The 26,864-nt window shown below is 43.1% G+C and overlaps 1 protein-coding gene across 5 annotated transcripts in view; it reads left to right on the top strand.

Annotated features, from left to right (window-relative positions):
• Positions 1-26,864, top strand: part of LOC126282042 (fat-like cadherin-related tumor suppressor homolog) — a 1,587,586-nt gene that overhangs the window by 1,182,640 nt on the left and 378,082 nt on the right. The gene's annotated exons all lie outside the window — the stretch shown is intronic.

Raw genomic sequence — 26,864 nt, forward strand, 5'->3', positions numbered from 1 at the left:
TAATCTCTCTGATTTTATCCTCATGGTCTCTTCGCGAGATATACGTAGGAGGGAGCAATATACTGCTTGACTCTTCGGTGAAGGTATGTTCTCGAAACTTTGGCAACATAAGCCCCTTCCGAGCTACTGAGCGTCTCTCCTGCAGAGTCTTCCACTGGAGTTTATCTATCATCTCAGTAACGCTTTCGCGATTACTAAATGATCCTGTAACGAAGCGCGCTTTTCTCCGTTGGATCTTCTCTATCTCTTCTATCAACCCTATCTGGTACGGATCCCACACTGTTGAGCAGTATTCAAGCAGTGGGCGAACAAGCGTACTTCCTTTGTTTTCGGATTGCATTTCCTTAGGATTCTTCCAATGAATCTGTCTGGCATCTGCTTTACCGACGATCAACTTCATATGATCATTCCATTTTAAATCACTCCTAATGCGTACTCCCAGATAATTTATGGAATTAACTGCTTTCAGTTGCTGACCTGCTATTTTGTATGATAAGGGACCTATCATTCTATGTATTCGCAGCACATTACAGTTGTCTACATTGAGATTCAATTGCCATTCCCTGCACCATGCGTCAATTCGCTGCAGATCCTCCTGCATTTCAGTACAATTTTTCATTGTTGCAACCTCTCGATACACCACAGCATCATCTGCAAAAAGCCTCAGTGAACTTCCGATGTCATCCACCAGGTCAATTGTGTATATTGTGAATAGCAACGGTCCTATGACAGTCCCCTGCGGCACACCTGAAATCACTCTTACTTCGGAAGACTTCTCTCCATTGAGAATGACATGCTGCGTTCTGTTATCTAGGAACTCCTCAATCCAATCACACAATTGATCTGACAGTCCGTATGTTCTTTCTTTGTTCATTAAACGACTGTGGGGAACTGTGTCAAACGCCTTGCGGAAGTCAAGAAACACGGCATCTACCTGTGAACCCGTGTCTATGGCACTCTGAGTCTCGTGGACGAATAGCGCGAGCTGGGTTTCACACGACCGTCTTTTTCGAAACCCATGCTGATTCCTACAGAGTAGATTTCTAGTCTCCAGATAAGTCATTATACTCGAACATAATACGTGTTCCAAAATTCTATAACTGATCGACGTTAGAGATGTAGGTCTATAGTTCTGCACATCTGTTCGACGTCCCTTCTTGAAAACGGGGATGACCTGTGCCCTTTTCCAATTCTTTGTAACGCTTCGCTCTTCTAGAGACCTACGGTACACCGCTGCAAGAAGGGGGGCAAGTTCCTTCGCGTACTCTGTGTAAAATCGAACTGGTATCCCATCAGGTTCAGCGGTCTTTCCTCTTTTGAGCGATTGTAATTGTTTCTCTATCCCTCTGTCGTCTATTTCGATATCTACCATTTTGTCATCTGTGCGACAATCTAGAGAAGGAACTACAGTGCAGTCTTCCTCTGTGAAACAGCTTTGGAGAAGACATATATTATTTCGGCCTTTAGTATGTCATCCTCTGTTTCAGTACCATTTTGGCCACAGAGTATCTGGACATTTTGTTTTGATCCACCTACCGCTTTGACATAGAACCAAAATTTCTATGTCAGTACATAGAACTTTACTTTCGAATTCATTGAACGCCTCTCGCATAGCTCTCCTTATACTACATTTCGCTTCGCGTAATTTTTGTTTGTCTGCAAGGCTTTGGCTATGTTTAGTTTGCTGTGAAGTTCGCTTTGCTTCCTGTTGTTTACGAATCTAATGCTCAGGAAAGTTCCCTGATCAGTTGAGAAAGTAAGTACTGTCGACAAAGGGAGCATTCCTGCCAAGTCACGGTGTGGCCATGTCTTTTAGATACCCAGCTATTGCCTGCACTTGTCTTGATGACATTAAGATTTCATTTAAGCTCCGACGGACTTACATGTCGCCCTCAAAGTAGCTAAAACCACTAAATGAAAAGCTGAAATAGGATACTTAAATGCTTTCAGACTCAGTCCCTTTCGTCTCAGAAATGACTTTTCATAAGATTCCTGCCAGGCCATTCTGTTTTGGCCTTTTTAAGTCGATTGAGGCGAATACTGGAAACGTTGGTCAAACAATGCAACATCCCATTTCCTTTTCATCCCGGTCCATTTGGGTAAATTCTCAACGTCTAATAACATTGACATTGGCTGCGCCTAAATTACTCTTTGGCTCTGAGCACTATGGCACTTAACATCTGAGGTCATCAGTCCCCTAGACTTAGAACTACTTAAACCTAACTAACCTGAGGACATCACACACACCCATGCCCGAGGCAGGATTCGAACCTGCGACCGTAGCAGGGGCGCGGTTCGGGACTGACGCGCCTAGAACCGCTTGGCCACAGCGGCCGGCTAAATTACTCTTTGTTATTAATCTTTGGCAGTGCAGTGCGCACTGTTTGTAAACTCGAATGCTCTTAGTAATAAAAGAGGACTGGGCACCTATGAAGGTCAGATCGTGATGAGGTAAGATGTAGTCTGTATTACATTACCATTTCTCAAGTTGCAGAGATACCCACAGCCTAATACTCTCGGTGCAGTAGAATAAAAGGTGCACTTCCACGAGTAGCTTTAGTCCTTGGGTTGGCAGCTGTGAGTTCAAATGACAATTTGGCAATCACTCCGACATATCGATAATAGGCATTGAAAATCTCGTAAATCCATGTATCTGTAAAAACCTCTTGATTCTAGTAACCATTATCTCCATTTTCAAAGAGAGATTTCAACGTGTAACTAGGATTTTACTACATAGATACACATGCTGCAACATTATCTATATCACTTCATATTACTTTTAAGAAACCATTTTGCTTCTTATATAAAATTTAACAACATGGAGTTACCAGATTTTCATTGCCTACCATCGACATGTAGTTAATCTGTGGTCCACCACCGACTCTAATCCGACAATTATTCACTCTTAGTGAGATTTATGAAGTTATTAATTGTATGTAAATCCATCGTTGCGACAACAGTTTAGTAGGCTCTTACTTACACGGCATCAGTAAAGATGTTATATCAATTACCAACTCTAGTCCCGTGCGACATTATTTGCGCGGGAGAAAGATAGCCGTTAGCAGAAAAATAATTTTCCAGCATGGTGTCCACGACACATTTCTTTTAATTAATTCTATTACTGATTTTTTTGTAATATGGAAATGTACTCATATTTCGCAAAGCAACAAAAATGTGTAAAAAATCGTTGAAAGTGGAATACAAACGAGAGGTAGGGGAATGGAGGCACCGAAAAGTCTCCGGCGTAAGTAGCCTACGTCTATGAATGTGGCCATGGGATTAATTATAATCATATACATGTCGTTAAGCTCGCTTGCTTTGTGTACAGTTACGTATGTGCCAATGATGTTGTGGACTGCCAGTTTCCCTTCCTTCGGTGATAATTATTTCTCTAATTTTCGGTTATTGGTAGTTTCATAATTACTCTCATTGCATTAGGTGAAGCTCATTAAGCACAGTGTATTGAGACGTAGTTATTATATTCTTGGTGGAAACCTATTATTGAGTTATGGCATCAAAATTATGCCACGATAATCGAATAAAATTTTAACTTGCATGAATCTACATCTACATCGCAGTTCGCAAGCAATCTAACGATGTGTGGCGGAGGGTACATCTGTTACCACTGTCTGAGCCCCACCTCCCTTGTCCACACGTGAATAGCACATGGGGAGGTTGATTGTCGGTAGGCCTCTGTGTTAGCTCCCTCGAAGTTTCTATTCGTGATCAGTTTGCGAGAGGTATGTGGGAGGAAGTGATGTGTTATCCGACTTTCCCCAGAAAGTGCTCTCTCAAGATTTCAATAGCAAACATAACCGTGATGCACAACGCCTCTCTTGTAACGTCGGCCATGGAGCTTGTTTAACATCTCTCTAACGTCCTCGCGTGACGAAACCCGCCGTTCTTCGTTGTATCTTCCCTATCTCTTCTATCAGCCCTCCTCGGTAAATATCCCATACTGACGAACAGTACTCAAGAATTGGTCGAACAGTCGTCTTGTACGCCACTTCCTTCGTGGATGAGCGACATTTCCTTAAGATTCTTCCCATGAATCTCACCCCTGGCATCTGCTTTTACTACTACTTGTTTCATGTGGTCATTTCAGTTACGTTCCCTCTGGATAGATGATCCTAGATATTTTACGGTAAACGCTTCCGCTTTGGACATTTCCTACTTGCAGATTACTGCTCAACATTATTATTATTACTATTCTTACATTTCGCCCGATGCGGCTGATCGAGTGTCTCTCACTTGAGGTAAAGCAAAATCTGCGTTCCGACATTAGCAATAGGGGAATATGCTTTATCACGAGACAGTAGCACGGAACTTGGCGCACCATTCCACAATGATTGCTTTTGACAGATATGCTGCCCCATATACCTCCTTCGTTTTTCAGTCGATGTCTACTTGTGTTTGTCCTTCGGAAGCGAGGAACAGGATGACAACACGTTGGTCGTTTTTGTACGCGTTTGGTAATAACGTCGTCATAGTTCATGTTTCCGCGTTTACCGTATGCACGGCGTGAAGACAGAAATCCTTTGCCTTCACGTCGTTGCTTATGTACACGCATCGGAGTACGTCTACTAAAGAGACTGCCTCCGCTACGCTTATTCATCCTCTGTCCGATTATTACTGTGTGATACTGTATCCTTATCAGAAAGGGTTGACGGAGAAGGGCCGCTCATATTATCGTGAAATAGGGGAGAGTGTGTCAAGAAACTGGGGTGGCAATCATTAAAACTAAGACGAAATTTCAGTCACCATCTTTCTTCTCTGAATATGAAATTGTTTTATTGAAGCCAGCCTACTTAGGAAGAAATAGTTATCGTAATAAAAAAAAAGAGTAATGTGTAGAAAGTTTTAAGACTTCATTTTTTCCACACGCTGTTAGAGAGTGGAGCGGTCTAAAGACGGTTCGAGGAACCCTCTGCAGGCACATTAGTGGATCTACAGAACAGTGATGTACATGAAGAACACACAGACGAAGTCCCGAGCGGAGAAAATACCCGATCCGGCCGGGAACCATATCCGGGGCCTTGTCATCGAGAGTCAGCAATGCTAACCATAAGACTACGAGTTGCTGACACCACTTCATTGTGGAACATGTACTTGCCTCAAGTGAGCACCTTCATATCCCTCCCTCAGTGGAAAACACTTTGTAGACCGTCCACTTAGAAGAATATCTGGTCTAGGAAACTGGTCATTTATGCCGTTGTTTAAAGCGTTACTGGCACGTATTTAATTGATGCATCTTCAAGAGTAATGTGTACTAAAAAAAGACCAAGGTTTAAAATGTATTTTTCATATTTACTTTAGATCCTTGATCGATTAGAAATTTTAAAATAATGATGACAGGAAGTATAATTACCCTCCTCAAAAAAGAAGTGAGAGGTGAGTTATTGAGGAGTTCCTTCCTCTTGAGCTTCCAAAATTTCATAAACAATCAACAAACAAACGTTAGGTATTTTATCCATTACAGAAAACTGCGAAACCTAACGAGTACAGGTACGAAATGATGTACATGCGATCTTACTGACTCAGCCATTCGCGACAGCAGCTGATACTTTCGCTAACGATTCTTTCGAAATTATCCTAGAAATTGTCAACAGACGGCAGCACTGGTAAGGAGGCAGGTAACGAGACGTCCGTACATTGTTCTCATGAGAAATGAGCCCAGTTTGTGAGCGACAGGTGGCTCGCGCGTCGAGAAAATTGCGCCCCAACCTATACTGCGGCGCGGTCTTCTTAACACGAAGTTGCCGGCCCGAGCTATGCTCGTGCTTGGCCTCCAGAGTTTTAAATATGCATGTGTGAGGTGGCCGGTCCAGCGAGGATCCCGGCAGGACACGCCTGCATCGCCGATACAGCGGAACAGCCTAGCCCGCCTCAACTCACCTCTCCACGACTGTTCTGGCCGCCTCACGTGTCTGCCAGTCGTGTCGCCGCCCACCTCCAGTGCTACCTCCACCGCTGCCTCTACCTCCAGCTACCTCCGCTATCGATTTCCGCTTGTCGGACGCCTGTCCTCGCGGCCCGCACTTCCTCATTACAGCTGCGATGCACCGTCGGAACCTGAGAGAGCGCCGGCCGACTCTTTTGATTTACCACACAAAAGGTGCACATGCGTCAGCCGCAGCGTACCGGGGCCGCATCTTCACCATCCACGCCACGAGGTGCCGGTTTCATTCCTCTTTTTCCCTTTCGACGCTAGGACATTTGGAGGACTATATCTCCATTAAAATATGTTGGTGTTTCATCCGTAGCCCAATAAGCGCAAACTAAAAGTTGAGAAGCATCAGCCGTGCAATTCAAACCACATCCGTTGCTTCATGGTCAGGGTTAGTCTGCGCCGATAGGATGTACCCAATAATACAGATTTTGTGGTTTAAAATCCTGCACATATACAGATATACCCAATATATTTTGTGTAAAATTTAAAACGGAAAGTCAGTATTACGTCTGTTTCTGCGTTACAGGTGACCGCTAGTAATGATTATCATACACGTTAATGCATCACCGCCTATGCTCGACGTCAGTGTGCAGTATCACTCACAGATGATATATGTCAGCACTAACAGCGAGGAGATGTAATGCTTGTTGGGGGACGCAGATAACAGTGTAGTGGTTGTCGTTATAATAATGCGGAAACGGAGCGATTTATACAGGGTGGTCCATTGATAGTAACCGGGCCAAATATCTCACGAAATAAGCATCAAACGAAAAAACTACAAAGAACGTAACTCGTCCAGCTGAAGGCGGAAACCGGATGGCGCTGTGGTTTGACCGCTAGATGGCCCTTCCACGGGTCAAACAGATATAAACTGCGTTTTTTAAAATAGGAACCCCCATTTTTTAATACATATTCGTGTATTACGTAAAGAAATATGAATGTTTTAGTTAGACCACTTTTTTCGCTTTGTGATAGATGGCGCTGTAATAGTCACAAACGTGTAAGTACGTGGTATCACGTAACATTCCGTTAGTGCGGACGGTATTTGCCACGTGATACATTACCCGTGTTAAAATGGACCGTTTACCAATTGCGGAAAAGGTCGATATCGTGTTGATGTATGGCTATTGTGATCAAAATGCCAAACGGGCGTGTGCTATGTATGCTGCTCGGTACCCTGCACGACATCATCCAAGTGTCCGGACCGTTCACCGGCTAGTTACGTTATTTAAGGAAACAGGAACTGTTCAGCCACATGTGAAACGTCAGCCACCACCTGCAACAAAGGATGATGCCCAAGTAGGTGATTTAGCTGCTGTCGCGGCTAATCCGCACGTCAGTAGCAGACAAATTGCGCGATAATCGGGAATCTCGGTCAGTGTTGAGAATGCTACATCAAGATCGATTGCACCCGTAACATATTTCTATGCACCAGGAATTGCATGGCGACGACTTTGAACGTCGTGTACAGTTCTGCAATTGGGCACAAGATAAATTACGGGATGATGACAGAGTTTTTGCACGCGTTCTATTTAGCGACGAAGCGTCATTCACCAACAGCGGTAACGTAAACCGGCATAATATGCACTATTGGGCAACGAAAAATCCACGATGGCTGTGACAAGTGGAACATCAGTGACCTTGGGGGGTTAATGTATGGTGCGGTGTTATGGGAGGAAGGATAATTGACCCTCATTTTATCGATGGCAATCTAAACGGTGCAATGTATGCTGATTTCCTACTTAAAAATGTTCTACCGATGTTACTACAAGTTTTTCACTGCATGACAGAATGGAGATGTACTTCCAACATGATGGATGTCCGGCACATAGTTCGCGTGCGGTTGAAGCGGTATTGAATAGCATATTTCATGACAGGTGGATTGGTCGTCGAAGCACCGTACCGTGGCCCTTTCGTTCATCGAATCTGAAGTCCCCGGATTTCTTTCTGTGGGGAAAGTTGAAGGATATTTGCTATCGTGATCCACCGACAACGCCTGATAACATGCGTCAGCGCATTGTCAGTGCATGTGCGAACATTACGGAAGGCGAACTACTCGCTGTTGAGAGGAATATCGTTACACGTATTGCCCAATGCATTGAGGTTGACGGACATCATTTTGAGCATTTATTGCATTAATGTGATATTTACAGGTAATCACGCTGTAACAGCATGCCTTCTCAGAAATGATAAGTTCACAAAGGTACATGTATCACATTGGAACAACCGAAATAAAATGTTCGAACGTACCTACGTTTTGTATTTTAATTTATAAAACCTACCTCTTAACAACTGTTCGTCTAAAATTGTGAGCCATATGTTTGTGACTATTACAGCGCCATCTGTCACAAAGCGAAAAATGTGGTCCAACTAAAATATTCATATTTCTTTACGTACTACTTGAATATGTAATAAAAATGGGGGTTCCTATTTAAAAAAAAAAAAAACCACAGTTGATATCCGTTTGACCTATGGCAGCGCCATCTGGCAGGCCAACCATAGCGCCATCTGGATTCCCCCTTCACGCTAAACAAGTTACGTTCTTTGTAGTTTTTTCGTTTGACGCTTATTTCATGAGATATTTGGCCCGGTCACGATCAATGGACCACCCTGTATTATGCCAAAAGGAATTATCATTGGTTTTAGGGCCAAGGATGAAAGCGTTTCCGAAATCGCTAAGTTTGTAAACTTTCCGCGTGGCGACGTGGATAATGTATACCTGCTTGGAAAAATATCGCTATCCAAAAGTGATGAAGAGGCAATTGTGGTGCCCCAAGTGCCATAGATGATGGTGCGAACGACGGCTACGAAGATGTGTACGGGAGCACAGAACGTGCTACTGTTGAGCAAGTGACCGCTCAGGAGCACAGAACGTGCTACTGTTGAGCAAGTGACCGCTCACATGAGCGAAGGGCTACCTGCAGTGTCTGCTCAAATGTCGTTCACCGAACGTTGTTGCGTGTGGGCCTCTGCACAACACACACGGTTCCTTCACCCATGCCGGAAGATGTGGCCGAGCGGTTCTAGGCGCTTCAGTCAGGAACCGCGCTGGTGCTACTATCGCAGGTTTGAATCCTGCCTCTGGCATGGATGTGTGTAGTGTCCTTAGGTTAGTTAGGTTTAAGTAGTTCCAAGTTCTAGGCGACTGGTGACCTAAGATGTCAAGTCCCATAGTGCTCAGAGCCATTTGAACCATTTGAAGCCCTTTCTGAAAGTATTTGTATGGAGCGTAGCCATGTATGGAAGTGAAACATGGACGATAAATACTTTGGACAAAAATAGAATATAAGATTTCGAAATGTGGTGCTACTGAAGAATGCTGAAAGTTAGATGGGTAGATCATATAACTAATGAGGAGGTATTGAATAGAATTGGGGAGAAGAGGAGTTTGTGGCACAACTTGACGAGAAGAAGGGATCGGTTGGTAGGACATGTTCTGAGGCATCAAGGGATCACCAATTTAGTATTGGAGGGCAGCGTGGAGGGTAAAAATCGTAGAGGGAGACCAAGACATGAACACACAAAAGAGATTCAGAAGAATGTAGGTTGCAGTAGGTACTGCGAGATGAAGAAGCTTGCTCAGGATAGAGTAGCATGGAGAGCTGCATCAAACCAATCTCTGGACTGAAGACACAACAACAACAATTATTTTTGATGTTCCTGTAGACAATTTCCTGCGATTATTGTTACTTGTCACACTCATGATTCTTTTTCTCCTATTAACGTAATTTCCTAGGGCCAAGTACTGGTAGCGTAGCATACCTAGTTTTGTATTCATGCTTATCATTATCCCATTCATGAGTTGGAGCCCATGCCCCTTTTATACCTAATGACATGTATCCTCTATTACTTATTTCCTTCTTCGTTTGTTCCTTTTCTGCTGCACTACTTTCAACGCGTTTACTTAGCTTTGTTGTGGCTTCTAGCGTATTACCCATTCATTTAAAACCTTTTTAAACTGTGAACACTGTATTTTCGCGTTAAGGGGATAATTATGAATACACTATATTTAGTGTTACATAAACATACGTTTGTGTGTTGCTAAGCATAATAGCTTGTGATTTGTTTTACACAGATGTAACTGTATACAAAATAGCAATCATTATTATTTCACGCAACCAAAAATACTCACGTTTGTTTTCTGCTTTGTTGCAGGTAAGGACCATAACTGTCGGCAGACATGACGTCTCAGGAGTTCATACTAAGGTAACACCCAAATGGAGCTAAAATATATCATAACCGGCTACAGTTGCTCTTTAGGAGGCTTGAGGTTGACCTAAGAGTATAAATATTCTAACTTTTTGTGAATGGAATAAAACTGCTGATATAAATGGAGCGCAGTACGAGAACGCAGTTTAGTTGTCATCAATGAAAAGTCGCGTTTTTTTCCCAATTCGTTCTGAAGGCACTCACTTTAGAGGGGGGGGGGGGGGGATGAACTTTACATTTAGTTAAAAGTACTGTATCTGGAGAAGGATAGAACTTAAAACAATAAATCGGTTACATATTTTCAGATGAATGATAAAACATAAGTGTAAAATAAATTTGGCTCGATATGACGTCATACTTGTCACAATGGTCACCTACTTAGCCCTATTTCTTTCATTACCGCGCTTCGTGAAAATACTTGCGGTTAGTGAACAAACGATTTTCACTGTGTTTGAAAACGAAGAATACGCTCTCTGAAACAACTTAAAAAACTTATATTTCGATACTTTAGTTTGTGAATTACAACACTAATGAAAAATATTTTATGTGAATTTTCGGAGAGTATGGAGGCTATCTGAATAAAAGTATAGACAGGGGCACCAGATACTTATTACAATATTTTATCTATAAATTTGAGACAAAATTCGTTGTCTGCCTTACGTATGGGAAGGGCACGGAGAGGAAGAAATACAAAGCACGATAACGTACACCAATTTCTTAAAAATACCTACATAAAATCATATCGCGACATAGGAGCGTAGATGTACTGTAAAAACACAAATATGCTTCGTGGAATGTTCCCTTCACTTCCTTTGGCAAATAAGTCGCAAAAAAACCGTGACAGCCCCAATTTTGATTTAAAGAAATCCCTTTACGATTGTCATTTGTATTATGAAAGACCTATTTGGTTACTACTATTAATTTTAAGTGGCGGAAACAATATTTTATGTCCATTCACTTGCAAAAGGCGTCTTGCCGACGTAAAGGTGAGTATCTGCAGATGACGATAGTCAAAACAGGTGTGCCAGTAACCGCCTGTATCTTCACCTAGAAGAAAGATTTTAATTTTCTACATATCGAAGAAGTATAACTACTGTAATTTGCCTTAATTTGTACATAACTGGTGAAACTATTTTATTCCTGTTACTACGAATTGATGACGCAATGTATTTTATTTCTTGAGCAAAAGTTTTTCAGGAGGAATGTACGCAAACTGATTCTGAAAACAACTGTGCCCCATAAAGAAAGACGCATCCCAAGACAGGACGCTCTGAGAGCAGGAAATGCCCATATCGACGTAGGTGCTTCCTGAAGTTGTTCGATCGTAAGTGGAGGTAGATCCCAGTCCGGCAAGTTTACGCACCAACTGCTTGAACAAGACGTTTCAGGATAAGTCATTTTGCTTGTAATCAAAAAAATCAGAGCCAAACAAGGGGTACGTTGTTTTAAATGTCGTGAATGTATTCCATTTTGACGCAGGAGTTCGAAATTTGGGTCAAAGTTGTCTACAGCCTCCCTCTGGAATGGTGCAAAAGCGTGGTGCCCTGCGACATCTCATTCCGACCCGGCGATGTTTCAAACAGCAAGATGTCGCCACAGATGGAAAAAAGACCATAGCTCAATATTCATTGGAGGCATGAGGGGGTTAATGGAGTCACATGGACACCAAATATCACCACAATTCTGCCCAGCAACATTGTGGAAGTGTCACAAGATGGGAAGATCGTCACACCACATCCTACCCGCTTGTCACTCCTTTTGATGCCTCTGCGATGGGGGGTCAGAATCGCGACATTCAGCGTTGAAATCACGAGGCCGAGGAATACATTCCAGACACTCCGCTACTCACAATAGACGCGAAAAGGCCTCAGGATGCTACCTACATAAAGAGCAACAGTGAAATCGTATTTTCCCTTGAGGCGTTGTAAATACTGTTTTGTTATGCGTGTACCTTTACATAACAAAATATTACTTAGGAATTTGTTTTATACGCGATGCTCTCCGCAAGGAAGCAGTCTAGTAGTCAAAGGAACTTGCCTGGCAGCCGTTGTGCAAGCCAGCATATAAGCCTACGGCGAATCTTATTCCAAGTGAGACTGGCTTAAGGGGCCTACAGATTTCGCATTGCACCACTGGCCTCCAAGGACGCTTCATCTCACAGTATGTGATATATTTTGTGGGAGTTTTTGAAGGGCCCCTTGTAAGTGCCTCCCCTTTCACTAACTTCGTATCAACTGCAACGTCACACAGCAACAGTAGTGACTTCAGTAACTCCAGATATGGATAAAAATGTACATGATGAGTCTGACGATCGGGTGGATGTTTTTGTGTGTCTGGTGGAGATCATACAGAACATTTATGAAAATTGTCCCAAAACTGTAAGTGCATGCAGGTAAAATATACACACTTGTAAAATCAGATGGGACTTTTGAAGATGAAAATTTCAGCTAAAATTTACTTTCATATAGAAGATACAGTGCTGTGAAAATGGATGCAATATTTTGATCCAACCTGTGTTACAACCATATGTCTATTCTTGTCAAGGGTCAGCTCTTTTCCTTTTTACCTCTGAAACGCCGTAAGTCAGTCTATATAAAATATGTTTATTACTAAAATTGTGTTCATTCAGGTTATTTTTTGGCATAATCACAATAATTATTGAGGCATTTGTCCCACCTGTGCATAAGCCTTCCAATATCCTATTCATAAAATGTTGAAATGTTGCTACCCAAGAATTGAACTCAGTCTTGAAACAGTCCTGATGCTCGTAGCCACTTCTTCAGGTCACTCGACGCTAGATCAGAACTCTCTGTTGGCTGTTCGGAAATGCCCCATTGAAAATACTCAGGGCCGGCTGTGGTGGCCGAGCGTTTCTGGGCGCTTCAGCCTGGAACCGCGCGATCGCTACGGCCGCAGGTTCGAATCCTGCCTCGGGCATGGATGTATGTGATGTCCTTAGGTTAGTTAGGCTTAAGTAGTTCTAAGTTCTAGGGGACTGATGACCTCAGCTGTTAAGTCCCATAGTGCTCAGAGCCATTTTTTGAAAATGTTCACGAACCCGTTGGGTTGAACCAGCACTGAGGATGGGAGTCGTCATGAATCAGAATAATTCCACACAACATCATGACTCAAAATTTTCTCCATACTTCCAGCTCACTCATCTATGAGTTTCTGCTGCACTATTCCCTTCTGCTACAGGAAACGAATAACGTTTCGCAATATGCACGTGGCGTGAGATTCTCTTGGGCCGGCTATGTTTATATGACTGTATCACAGCACAGATTGTCGTCTTTAACTTGGCAGTGACAGAGCATGTGGTGCGGGAGATACAGTGTCTCCTACTGGGCAGATCATCCGCTTGCCGCTTGCCAAGCATTTCTGTTGTGCGATCGGAGGTTGGAGGAAAAAAAATTACATTGGTACTCTTATAAGGATAAATATTTGTTATGTTGTTGAAATATTAGACTGAAAGCCTCTCGGATGTTCTCCCGTGATCACTTATCTGTATGTTTATACAACAGTAACTTGAGGCCTGTGAACTCATATCTACTGGGGAAACCCCGGTCGCACACGATCCTACACCCCTAATGAATGTTTTACATCAAGCGTACTCGACGCCCAGCGAACATTAAGGCACATAAACAAATAAAAATAAAGAAATAATGGGAAGCCGGGGGGGGGGGGGGGGGGGGGGGGGAAGGAAAGCTTAGTGCGACGTTGGTGTTGCGCAGAGATGGTGCAGTAAACCGGACGTCTACGCCATCGTAAAACTGCACAGTGCGTCAGCCATTACGCTGTCTGTTTCGACAAGGGCTTAGTTGCTGCGAGCTACGAAGGTTCTTCCTCGGATGCTCACCTGTAGCTTTCCGTGTTTCCGTCCTACATTTCTCTGTGACACCGTCGGTCACATAATGGAAACCGCAGGCGGGTCTAGCCGTGATGTACCACTCCAGATACAACGCGTAATAAATATTCTTGCTATGGGAGCTGTTGTCTCTTGGCTGCTTAGTATTCATAGCCTCCTGTACTTCTTATCTCCTCCTTGCCGTCGATCTTCTCCTCCTTCGTCGTCCTTGCCGTTTCACATTTCCTTATTTTCACCGCTACCTGCTACATGCCTATACCATTCAAGCAACAAACGTCCCCTGTTTTATCTTTCTCGCAATATATTTTGCTTTCGTCCTAATTACATTTTGGTACATGCTTTCAGTGGGTAGCTAACACGATTGTTACTAATACTTATGTTTTGTATTTTTTAACCATTTCACTGGCATATTGTGTATGGTTATTTTAATCAATTGTAATTATAAACCACTGTAACTAGTCCCAATTCATTAAACTTTCCACTGCACATTTCGTAAGACTATACCTCGACCACTAGGTGGATTCAATACAGTTAATACAGCGTGAGTGTTCAAAAATGGTTCAAATGGCTCTGAGCACTATGGGACTCAACTGCTGTGGTCATCAGTCCCTTAGAACTTAGAACTACTTAAACCTAACTAACCTAAGGACATCACACACATCCATGCCCGAGGCAGGATTCGAACCTGCGACCGTAGCAGTCTCGCGGTTCCGGACTGCGCGCCTAGTACCGCGAGACCACCGCGGCCGGCCAGCGTGAGTGTATAATAAGTATGATTTTTCGAAAAGATATGGCTCTTTGTTTCAGTCTCCTACTTCACTATCTTCACGTAGCTCGGTGTGTACAAAATTTTTGAGACGTACACACGACCGGACAACCAGCCTGACAATTGAAAGACATTCCACAGCCTACTAGTGACATGTACATCAAATACATCCACGCCTTATTAGCTGACATAAATCCATCTCATTATCTAGCTATAATCCTTCGAAACGCGAAGTGGGAATAACAAATATGTGTGGTTACAGCAGGTTGTATTTTCAATGGACATTCATGACGGTAATAATCAAGCCTACCCTAAAATGTTCGCATTTAAATCTGAAAATAAAAAGAACAAGCATCATGTTTGTGTGTTCTCTACCCTGAAATGTTGGCTGTTACATTCGGCAATATGTTAAGAATTGTAGTCCTTGAGGAAAGAGAATAAGCTCGTTTAAACATTTTCTGTCTAACTAACAAATGTCAGCTGTAAAGGTACCACAGAAGCCCAGTATTACTATGAAATTACATCGGATCTTTTGTCAATACTAAACTTCAAAATCCAGATTAGAACGAAATAAAAAAGTTTTGTGCATATTTGTATGGCCGCTGGTTAATGTTAAACAATTTGTGTATCAGTTAGCAGTAACGGTACGTCTGTCTTCTAATACTGTAGTAACAATACGGTTGACTGACTGAAAGAAGACTAGCAACCCTCTTCTTAGTAGAACTGCAAATTCATCAGACTTCTGTACGTGTAGCTGCTGTTAGATAGACCGATTGACTTTTCTTTTCATGATCATCACAATGAATCTAATATTCATCAGCGGTAACGATATTCCTAACCAAATTTCAAGCGCCATCTCGGAATTGTTCCAGTGTTTTTCTGCACCGATGAGTGTGTTGTTTTTGAACGGAAGTCTGTTTATGTGGAATCCATCGACAGCAAAACTTTCTTATGTCTGCCTGTTTATGTAAAATATTTTGGACTTGTCTTATGAAAATGCCAAATTACGTCCGAATAAATTCATAAGACGTGCGTCGATCTTTTTCAAGCATTGCTCGAATAGTGGAAAAATTTTCAACAGTAACAACAGTCCTTGGGTGTTCATCACGAAATTCATCACTAAAAAAAAAATCAGTTTCTTTTGAAATCGCTGTACCAGTTGTAAATTGTTGCTTGAGAAGGGGCTTTTTCGACAAATGCTTTTAAAAGCCAATCTTCACATTGTTCAATCGTTTGTGACTACTTCAAACCGTAAAAAGAAACATAGCCCGGATGTGTTCTTAAGTCAAATGTATTTTTCGTTGCATATAAAATTTTCAAATGATAATAATTGAGGAACTATTAAAGGAAACTGAACAATCTGCAGGGCAATCAACTCGTAAAACATTACAGAGGGACCAAATGCTCTGATAGCGCTGAGCATGAAGGATGATAATGGCTGTACTCATTTCAGTGGAACAGTTTAGGTAAACCACAGTAATCCAAAATTTAGATGGCTGATGAGGATTTGAATCCCGCTTTTCCCGAATGTAAACCCAATGAGCTAACAACAGCTCCACTCATTCTGTGCTAATTGAAACGTCATCCACATTTTAGTTGGCATTTCGTATTCGTTCCCCTCGGAAATGTTTTGTAAACAGTCATCACGACGCAGACAAGCCAAATAAGCAGCGAAACGTCTTAAAGATTGTCAGACGTTTGCAGGCTGTCACAGGCCGTTCCTGCACGCGGCACGGCACGGCGCGGTGTGGTGTCGCCTTCCCTCCCTTCGAGCACCATCGCTCCCGTCTTCAAACGCTTCGCCAATAAAAAAAAAAATCTGCGGTGAATTGTCTACAGTTCCTAGCACGTCTTTCTTGTATCACTATACTCTCCATTCAAAATGCTGTAAGGTACCCGAAACAATGCTATTTATTGTGTTTATGGAGTTCAATATTTTCTCAACTTATTTAATTTTGCTGTTGAATTTATGTACTGCGTTGCCGCTCAAAGGTTTCTCACGATTAATTCCCAATAGTGCTTCTGTCTCCAGTTAGTATTTTTTAAATACATTGTAAATTTCTGCTTATTGCGTCTTTCACTAATTTTGATTATAATAATATTTTTTTTATTTTTTAAATTTTTTTTTTTTTACGTCCCTTTCATCTTTGCAATGCACTTATAGTCATTACTCGTATCCAAAGGTGACTCCGGTGCAGTTGAAAGCGATTGTACAGGGTGTAACGGGAATAAGTGCAGATATTTTCATATGTGGAACCTCAATATGTGGTAACAATTGTGTGTTGGTTGTTTTTTTTTTCTCTCTGAGTCGATCAGCCCTCCCACAAACAACTTGCAGAATTTCCTACTTAATATTTTCTGGACGGTCGTCAATTCACCACCAATTGGGCTAAACCTGCCAGTACAGACTAATACTTTTGCGTCCACACTTCAACATGTGACCTGCATTCCAAGGGTAAATAATTGCTTGCTCTTGCCATATGTACTTGGAGGTACTACTCCTAATAGCTCCAATTATCAGAAAATAAAGTAAGTGCTAATGTAATGTAGTTCAGTACGCTGTTCTCAACACCACATCAGCTACATCCTGTTTTGTGAAATGCTCTTGGTAGTCTGTTCCTTGGGGCGTTCAAAAGTGATCGGCACTGCACCTTTTATGCGTTCATAGGAGCCATGTATTAAAAAAACGAATACAGTTCGTAATGTATTAAAGGTATTACCCGTCATTGTCTATGCACTCTTGCCATCGTTCTGGCAGCTTTCGTATTTCCTTAGCAACCATTGTTTTATGACGTCGTATGTCCTGAACTATGATACATAGATGGTTCTTATCGCCGCGGCGATTGTTGCCTGACAGAAAGGGATATGGATACCAAGTTTGGTTGAAATCGATCCAGTAGTTTAGGAGGAGCTCTGGAAACACACACACACACACACACACACACACACACACGTTTATGAATCAAAGCGCCCTAAATGTGGCCGTGGTAGCCGGCCGTTGTGGCCGAGCGGTTCTAGGCGCTTCAGCCTGGAACCGTGCGACCGCTACGGTCGCAGGTTGAATCCTGCCTCGGGCAGGGATGTGTGTGACGTCCTTAGGTTAGTTAGGTTTAAGTAGTTTTAAGTTGTAGGGGACTGATGACCTCAGATACTATTCCCATAATGCTCAGAGCCATTTGAACCATTTGGCGGTGGTTTGCAAGCAGGTAGAAGATAGACTCTGACTTTGGAGGTCCCCAGTTCAGTCCCAGAGATGGTCAGGAATATTTGCTCGTTTCCTTCCAGGATGATCCCAGATCCACTCAGCCTTCTGTCGAAATGGATACCGACGGTATTTCGAGAAGGATGGCGGTGGTGGGGGGGGGGGGGGGGGGGGAAATGCCGGGTTATGGCGTCGCCACCCCTCCCGCTCCTAGTGCAGACTAGCCGATACTGGTTATTCGATAGTACACTATGCTCCACAAGTTCACAATGGAGAGTAATTCGCACCAGTGTTGTCGATGTTATCTCCTACTCGATTCGCGCATTGACTTAGGCGAAAAATGACTACCATATTCTACGTGATACTATTGAAGCGATAATCTCTCTATACTCTTACGATCCTTACCCGAGATATTCTTTGTAGCCAGCAGCATTTCCATATAGTCCTCTTCGAATAGTTGTTCTCTATCCAGTTTCACCTAAAGATCGTCGCGTTTCGTCTAAACCCCCTTTATTGCACTTTTGTACAGCCTACAAAGACTCTTTAAAAACCCTAGCATGGCGTCCCTTTGCTGCCAAACGCTGCTGCATCAGTACCCTAGAATTGGTCTCATTGGCGTCTTTTTTACGGTTTCGTTAACAGTTACACTGTACACTTCAAGAAAGCTTTCAACAAGTCTAAATCTTCCAATCGCCTTTTCTGCTTCTCATTTTACGTGACTATCCCATTTCTTTAATTGTAAGTTTCATTCTCTACCGATAACGGTAGGGCGAACTGCTACATTTTTGACCCGTTGTAATGGCTTTTCAGCCGGGTGATCTTATAGTGCGGTACAGGGGTCACCAATTTGGAGTATTTGGAAGAGGAGTTCTACTTCCGGCATTTGCCTTAAAACCAAAGTCTCATGAAAACCTTCGTCAGAAACGGGACACGCGAGCTATTTTTAATTTAATTTTAAGACTGTATGTCCCAGGTAAAAATAAGAGAATCCAGCGTATGTTAAAAATTACATTTCTTTATATAAATTCGATAATTTGCCCTACATGTGTGGAACACGTACGTAGCTGGCGGTTGCACGCGATAGGATCTACTGCAACCGATATGCATGCTTTTCTCAGCTGATGTCTTAGTAACATTCTCCTAAATTATTAAAACTGGGGTTACTTGTCGTCAGGGAGTTATCGGTGATGCTTATTTGTAGAAAATACACGTTTTCGTCGTCTTTTGAAGATGGAAAATAAGCGGTTTTTTTTATACTCCGAAATATACAAATTACGCAGTGGTTCGAGGTGCTTATCACTAATCTTTACTTACGTACTGTCCGCTTCATGGTTTGCTATATCTTTCGAATTTGGCCAATTATGGACCGCGAAGAACAAGGCTTCTTGGCCTTTCTTTTCCTTTCTTCTTAGAACCTCTTACTTCTTTCAATTTTTTTCTTTGTCTCATCCTTGAAACAATGTATACTTCATTTTTTTAAAGTCACCATCGTCTTCTACGTGTACTGTTCACTCAAAATCCACTACTTCAGTTTCGGCTATTTGGTCACTTTCAAGTAGAGTCCACCAAACTGTTGTACTACAGCGTCATCGATGTCCCTAAGTTAAGATTTATGTGACTATGAACCCATCAACTGAAAATTAATAAATAATTTGTGTTACCTGATGATTTATCAAAATCGGTCGATTATTTCATCAGCAGTTCCGGTGGATATTATATATGACTCTCATTAAATATTTACGATCTGTGGGGCACCACCTGCACTTAAGACTATATTGCAAACGTTAGCATCAAGGGAGCAGTTCCATTTCTGACGTCTGTCATGAACGAAAGTATTTAGCGCATGGAATATTGGCGTCTAGTGAATTCGTATCATGATGTTGACAGTGTAAGATAAAAATGAGATATCTTCTTTGTATTAATTTTCTTTATGATTCCTTACTTCATTCTGCAAAAACAGAACCCGTATAGAATCACTTCATTGTTTATCTGTCCGTCTTTCCGTCCATCCATCCATCCGCCTGTTTGTCAGCCCACCTATTAGGACACCTTTTTCTCTGGAACGGATAAAGGCTGAAATTTGTATCATCCACTAAAGTCTACAGACCCATGGTGCTGCAAATAACTTAAGATTTTAATCAATGAAATAAAAAGATACTGCCATGTATGTCACATATTTTGATAATCGCAAACTCGTTATCAAAACATTTGGATGAACTATCGACACACACGTGTCAGTCCTAGAGGTCTAGGGTTAAAACGCGTGCCTGGAAACTGGGAGGTAGCGGCGTGGAATATCGATCGTACCACGGCTTTTTCTGCTTTCGTTTTTACCTAGCCTTCACTTCTTAACGATTTAGGAGACGTCAGAAACAACGCTTGGTTCAGACTGAAGTTAAACTGTTGGTCCCCATTTCACAGTCGGATAACTGGGGTAGCTAGGACACGCAAGTCGCCGGAGAGGTGTCCCAAGTAAGATCTATTGGATCTTACTGTTATTATTATCTGTGTACATGAATAAGTTTATACGGACTCTCAAAACCCGAATCCTACTCGAGCTTTTTTTTTCCTGCTATAAATAAATATTTCTGTCAGAGAGAATGAGAGTCGAGAGATGAGCGAAAAACGGTAAGTTCAAAAGGAATGGTAATGCTTTGCGGAAGCACCAAGACTGAATGCAATCCAGCAACAACTGGCTTGACGACTCTGGAGTTCCCCACTTTCGCTTCGTTCGGCGTGGACCAGGGCCCGCTGACAATTAGCAAGCGGCCCAGAGTGGCCTTTCGCGCCGTTTGGGGAGCGCTACAACTTTTAATCACGTGGACCGCGCCGTGTCCGAAGCCGGCCAGGGCTGCCAACTTGCGCGCAATTAAAACTTTTGAGTAGCGTGCTGGGGGAAGTGCAAGGCAGATGGCTGCGACGGCACGCTGCGGCTGCAGATGGCGCCCCCCATCCCCTCACCCCCTCCTCGTCCGCCTCCTTTCCTGCCAGCCTATCCCCGCCGCCACAATACCAACCACTGTGAATGAGCTCCGATCCTGGAATGCCAGGGCAGGATTGGGAGCGCAATATCGCCAGCTGGTTAACCGTGCCGGCGTGGTGAAAAAAGAAGGGAAACAAAGTAAGACCGTTGCATGCAGGAAGATAACGTATTAATACCATACTAAACGCAATGTAAAGCGAAGAGAAGAGCCAAAAGAACAAATAATAATTATCTGCCAGAGCAGTCATTTAGCGAGGTTTTCGATCAATCTTCCCAGTATATAAAATCTGTATTTCGATTGGTTCCACCTTGAGAAGACTCAGTTTTTTCTCCTGGGTTACAAGAAAAAAAAAGTGTGTTAGCTCAAGGCTGAACTCATCCAAAAACAAATTTATTTGTAGGTGAATACGAGCGCAAGAGTCAGCTTGAACCTCAAGACGAATATTCCCGGGTACTAGGAGCCTGTGTGGTCAAGCCGATAACCTTATTCAAGAGTTTTGGTGATAAGGTTCATGCTGCAAGGGGCACACAACTCTTTGCAGTCTCGGAATATGTTGTTGTTTTCCTCAGTACGAAGACTGGTTTGATGCAGCTCTCCATGCTACTGTGCCCCATGCAAGCCTCTTCATCTCCGAATAACTACCGCAACTTACATTCTGCACAATCTGCTTACTGTATACATCTCTTTGTCTCCCTCTACAATTTTTACCACCCCCCCCCCCCCCCCACCCCCGCTCCAATACTTGGTGACTTGGTGATCCCTTTCTGTCTCAAAAATTTCTTACTAACTGATCCCTTCTGCTAGTCAGGTGTCACTCAACTTCTATTCGTTCTTGTTTTACTTCCATACGTGACTACACTCGACAAAAATACTTTCAGGAAAGACTTCGTAACATTTAAATCAACGACTGTCTATATATTCGGCACAAGCCTTACTTCTTCTCATCTTCGATGTCCATACGCGAAATGTTCATTGGCGGCAGTATAATCGTTCTGCAATCAACTTCAAATAGGGTTCATCTAAATCTTTTCATTAGTGTTTCACGAAAAGAACGTCGTCTTCCCTCCAGCAATTTCCATTTGAGTTCACGGAGCAGTTCCATAATACTCGAGTGTTAATTAAACCTACCAGTAAGGAAACTAAGAGCACGCTTCTGAATTGCTTCGATGACTTCTGATAGAGATCCCGAACATCCAAGCAGTACTCTAGAATGGGTCGCGTAGCGTTCTATACGCTGTCTCCTTTCCAAGAATTCTCGCAACATCCCTTCTACCGAATTTGCGTGCTGTATCTATTTCATATCGCTTTGCAGTTTTACTCCTAGATATTTACTCGACGCGACTGTGTCAAGCAGGACACGAGTAACAGTGTATTCGAACATTTTATTATTTTTTCCCCTACTCATCTGCATTAACTTGTATTTTTCTATGTTTAGAGCCAGCTGCTGTTCATCACACCAAACAGAATTTGCGTCCAACTGATGCGGTATTCTGCTACATTCACTCATCGACGATACTTTCCCGTACGCTACAGCGCCAGCAGTAAACAGTCACAATTGCTCCTCACTCTGTCCCATCGGATCGATTACGTATATAGAGCCGTCCTGTCGCATTTCCCTACGGTACTCCTCACAAGATCCTCGTCTCTAACGAACATTCGCCGTCCAATAGAACAGTCTGTATTCTATTACTTAAAGAAGTCTTTGAGTCACTCACATATCTTAGAATCCATTCCGCGTGCTCACCTTTCTCTTATGGCCGTACTACTTCGTCGAAGGTAAGCTGTCAGTTGCGCTATGTTGTTCAAATTATTCGAATTTGTTGTATAAAGAAATCTAGGAACGCAAACAGTCTAATGGCAGTATGTTCTCCGATTGAAGTTTTTCGATAATAAAAACATGAATCCTGGCCTTTTATTACAGCAGAGTTATGACTTTGCCAGTACAGCTTCCTGCAGATACAACGCAGTATCCTACCTCGTCCAGTTAACCTAGCAATGACTTTAGACATTGCTAAAAGCACAATGGTGAAGTGCATTTAAGGTGTACGGCAACCCCCATGTTAATATTAATAGTGCCTGCTAATTCAATGACTTTAACATTCGAAGACATTCCTCTTTGTAAGTTAACATCGAGTATAGATTTAATTGTCAGGAAGTCTTTTCTGAAAGTATTTGTACGGAGTGTAGCCATGTATGGAAGTGAAACATGGACGATAAATAGTTTGGACAAGAAGAGAATAGAAGCTTTTGAAATGTGGTGCTACAGAAGAATGCTGAAAATTAGATGGGTAGATCACATAACTAATGAGGAGGTATTGGTTAAAATGGCTCTGAGCACTATGGGACTTAACATCTATGATCATCAGTCCCCTAGAACTTAGAACTACTTAAACCTAACTAACCTAAAGACATCACACACGTCCATGCCCGAGGCAGGATTCGAACCTGTGACCATAGCAGTCACGCGGCTCCGGACTGAGCGTCTAGAACCGCTAAACAACCGCGGCCGGCGAGGAGGTATTGAATAGAATTGGGATATTGACTAGAAGAAGGGATCGGTTGGTAGGACATGTTCTGAGGCATCAAGGGATCACCAATTTGGTACTGGAGGGCAGCGTGGAGGGTAAAAATCGTAGAGGGAGACCAAGAGATGAATACACTAAGCAGATTCAGAAGGATGTAGGTTGCAGTAGATACTGGGAGATGAAGAAGCTTGCACAGCATAGAGTAGCATGGAGAGCTGCATCAAACCAGTCTCAGGACTGAAGACCACAACAACAAGTTTCAGTCTCCCGTGAGATCTCTGGTACATGGAACTGCTGTTGTATGTACAAGAAAGACAGATACAAGGGTGAGTCAAATGAAAACCTTCAATATTTTTTAGATATTATTTATTGTGCAGAAGTGGTACAAAGCTGTATCACTTTTCAACATAATCTCCCCCACGCTCAATGCAAGTCCTCCAGCGCTTACAAAGTGCATAAATTCCTTTAGAAAAAAATTCTTTTGGTAGTCCGCGCAACCACTCATGCACCGCGTGGCGTACCTCTTCATCAGAACGGAACTTTTTTGCTCCCATTGCGTCATTCAGTGTCACTCGGCGGTTTCCCTTCACTATGGCTTCAACTGCTGCAATGTTCTGTGGAGTCACAACTCGTTGTGCCTGACCTGGACGAAGAGCATCTTCCACCGAAGTCACACCCGCGAACTTCCTCCTCCATTCGTAGACTTGCTTCTGTGAGAAACATGCATCACCACACTGAACCTGAGCGCGATACTAAATCACCGTTTGTATAACAATTGTGGCAAATGTTGCTCCAGATGTGTGACAGTGGCACGAGTGTCGTCGCCGAGGGTGCGGGCGAGGGGGGCGGGGGAGATATTTACTAACGCTTCCTCGAGACAGAGCTATTTTTATGAATGGTAGCAAACATTTCGAAGCTGAGAGGAACTTTTATAGCTACTGTGATCCCACTCCAGAACTTCGCTCTCGCATCTTTTATTCCGCGGGTGAAGGAAACATCGCTTTTCATAGTGTGGTTTACGTAGCTTTGGTAACTGTGTAGGTTTAAGCAATACTTTTTTGTGCCGATAGAACAGCGTGACACACACACGCACACACACACATACACAGAGAGAGAGTTAAGCTGGCAAGCCTCGCGGTGTGTTTCTCTGCTAGGTGTCGGGCACATCGTTAGCATCATGTTTGTGACGAGCTATCGGATTCGTTTACTGTGACGGCTGCATCCGGTCGACGCCGAAATATCCCGCGGTTTGGGCTTACAGCTATTGTTTACAGCGCGTCTGCGGTAGCGGCGGCGGCTGCGGATGTGAGTCGCCACTTGCAGAAAATAGAAGCCGGCTGCCGGGAATAGCGGAGCGGCCGCGCGGTCGACGAACCCAGCGAGGCCACCTCATGTGTATCCCACTGGCTGAGACCGTGATTCACTTATGAACACGGCCTAGTAGTCAGCCTCCAGTACCGCCCTAGATTACGAAGCTCAGGTGCAAGTGAAGGCGCGCTTCTCACTTAGTCGATAAGGTATGCGACACGACACGTGGCAATAAAGGTCGCGCGATGTCCACCTCGGTAGATGCGCGATCAGAGCGGCGGATTCATAAGCGAAGGCGCCCGGGTTCGGTTAACGGACGGATCAGAGATTTTCTCCGCTTGGGGACTGGGTGTTGTGTTGTCCTTAGCCGGCCGCGGTGGTCTAGCGGTTCTAGGCGCTCAGTCCGCAACCGCGCGACTGCTACGGTCGCAGGTTCGAATCCTGCCTCGTGCATGGATGTGTTGAAACGCCCCCTTAGAAAAATTAATGAATTACTGTGCTGATAAACATCTTATTTGATTTTCAAACAGCTGAGCAAAACTGAACGTACTCAGACATTCACCAAAGTGCCACACAATACTTTTAGCGCAACGCAAAATGACTCTCAGTAATCCCTACAAAAGAATGGCCCTGACTAACAATAACCTATACCTTTCATGAATTCTTACCTCACAAAAATCTTCGTTACTCAAACTACTGCCAATACAGCGACCGCCAATACTGCCAGCTAAATAAAAGATTCTAACTACTGAAGGCACTAACTACTGATAGGCATAGTTAGCAAATGAAAGATTTTGATTGAGAACAAACAATGTATTTACCTTAATAGTGTTCAAAAGTCATTATATATATATAAGTTCATGACATCCAGTCTTACAAATTTACTGTCTGTGTCCAGATCATCCGCTCTCAAAACTCCGTCATCTCACTCCCCACATCCACCACTGCTAGCGGCTCACCTCCAACTGCGCAACGCTACCTGCTGTTAACATCCAGCTGCCCAACACTACAATAGCAAACAACAATGCAAACCAGCCACAGACTGCACACAGCACAGCCAGTGATTTTGATTCAGAGCGCTACGTGGCGTTACCACTAAAAAAAACCTAAACAGCCTACTTACAGTGTGTGATGACCTTAGGTTAGTTAGGTTTAAGCAGTTCTCAGTTTTAGGGGACTGATGACCACAGATGTTAAGTCCCATAGTGCTCAGCGCCATTTGAATCATTTTTTGTTGTTGTTGTCCTTACGCTCGCATCGCCGTAATCGACATTACACTGTTGAGAGTTGGGATGACTGAACTGGTACGGCCCGAAAGCCAATGATGATGATAATGAAAGTAGCGCGACTCGACGCTGATAGTTGCGACACTCGTCTACATCTAATAGTGGGAATCCACCATTTATTACGAGTATCAGTCGAAAACTAATTCCTCCATTTTTTCTTCTCAAATAAAGTTTATTCAGTAAAAATTTTGAATTTGCCTCTATTACGCAAAGCTGTTTCTCCAATCCACTGCAGTAGTAACTTCCTGTGTCAACAGTTGCCCGTATTGCATTGGCTTGCAAAATAGACGTCATTGATGTTCGTATTTGACAGCGTTCTGTGGCAACATTTTTGAATGTAGAAGGTGAAACGCCCATTCGCAATCACGAACGATTAAAAAATGTGTACTTAGATGCAACAGTGAATATGAGCACTGTAGTTCGTCGCTGTAACGAAGGTGAAGTGCAAACACCGCGGCTAACGAAACGCGGAGCGGCAGGCCGGTGACTGCAATGACTCCACACAACATTCAGCGAATCGAAGACATCGTCCAAGCTGACCACTGGATGACTGCAGATGATTTGTGTCTCATTACCTCCCGCAGTAATGGCATTGTAATTGTTATTCAGCGCTTGGAGAAATGCATGATACACATTGTGCTGCCTTCAGTAGATTATAAGACGGCACAGTGTCTATCATGCATTTGTCGAAGTATATCGAAGCTGTAGATCCTGTCAGCAAACGCCTGAAAGAAATTTTTTGATTATTCAGCAGCTAGGATACTCTAGG

This window comes from Schistocerca gregaria, chromosome 7 (genome assembly GCF_023897955.1).
Source record: "Schistocerca gregaria isolate iqSchGreg1 chromosome 7, iqSchGreg1.2, whole genome shotgun sequence".
Lineage (NCBI taxonomy): Eukaryota > Metazoa > Arthropoda > Insecta > Orthoptera > Acrididae > Schistocerca > Schistocerca gregaria.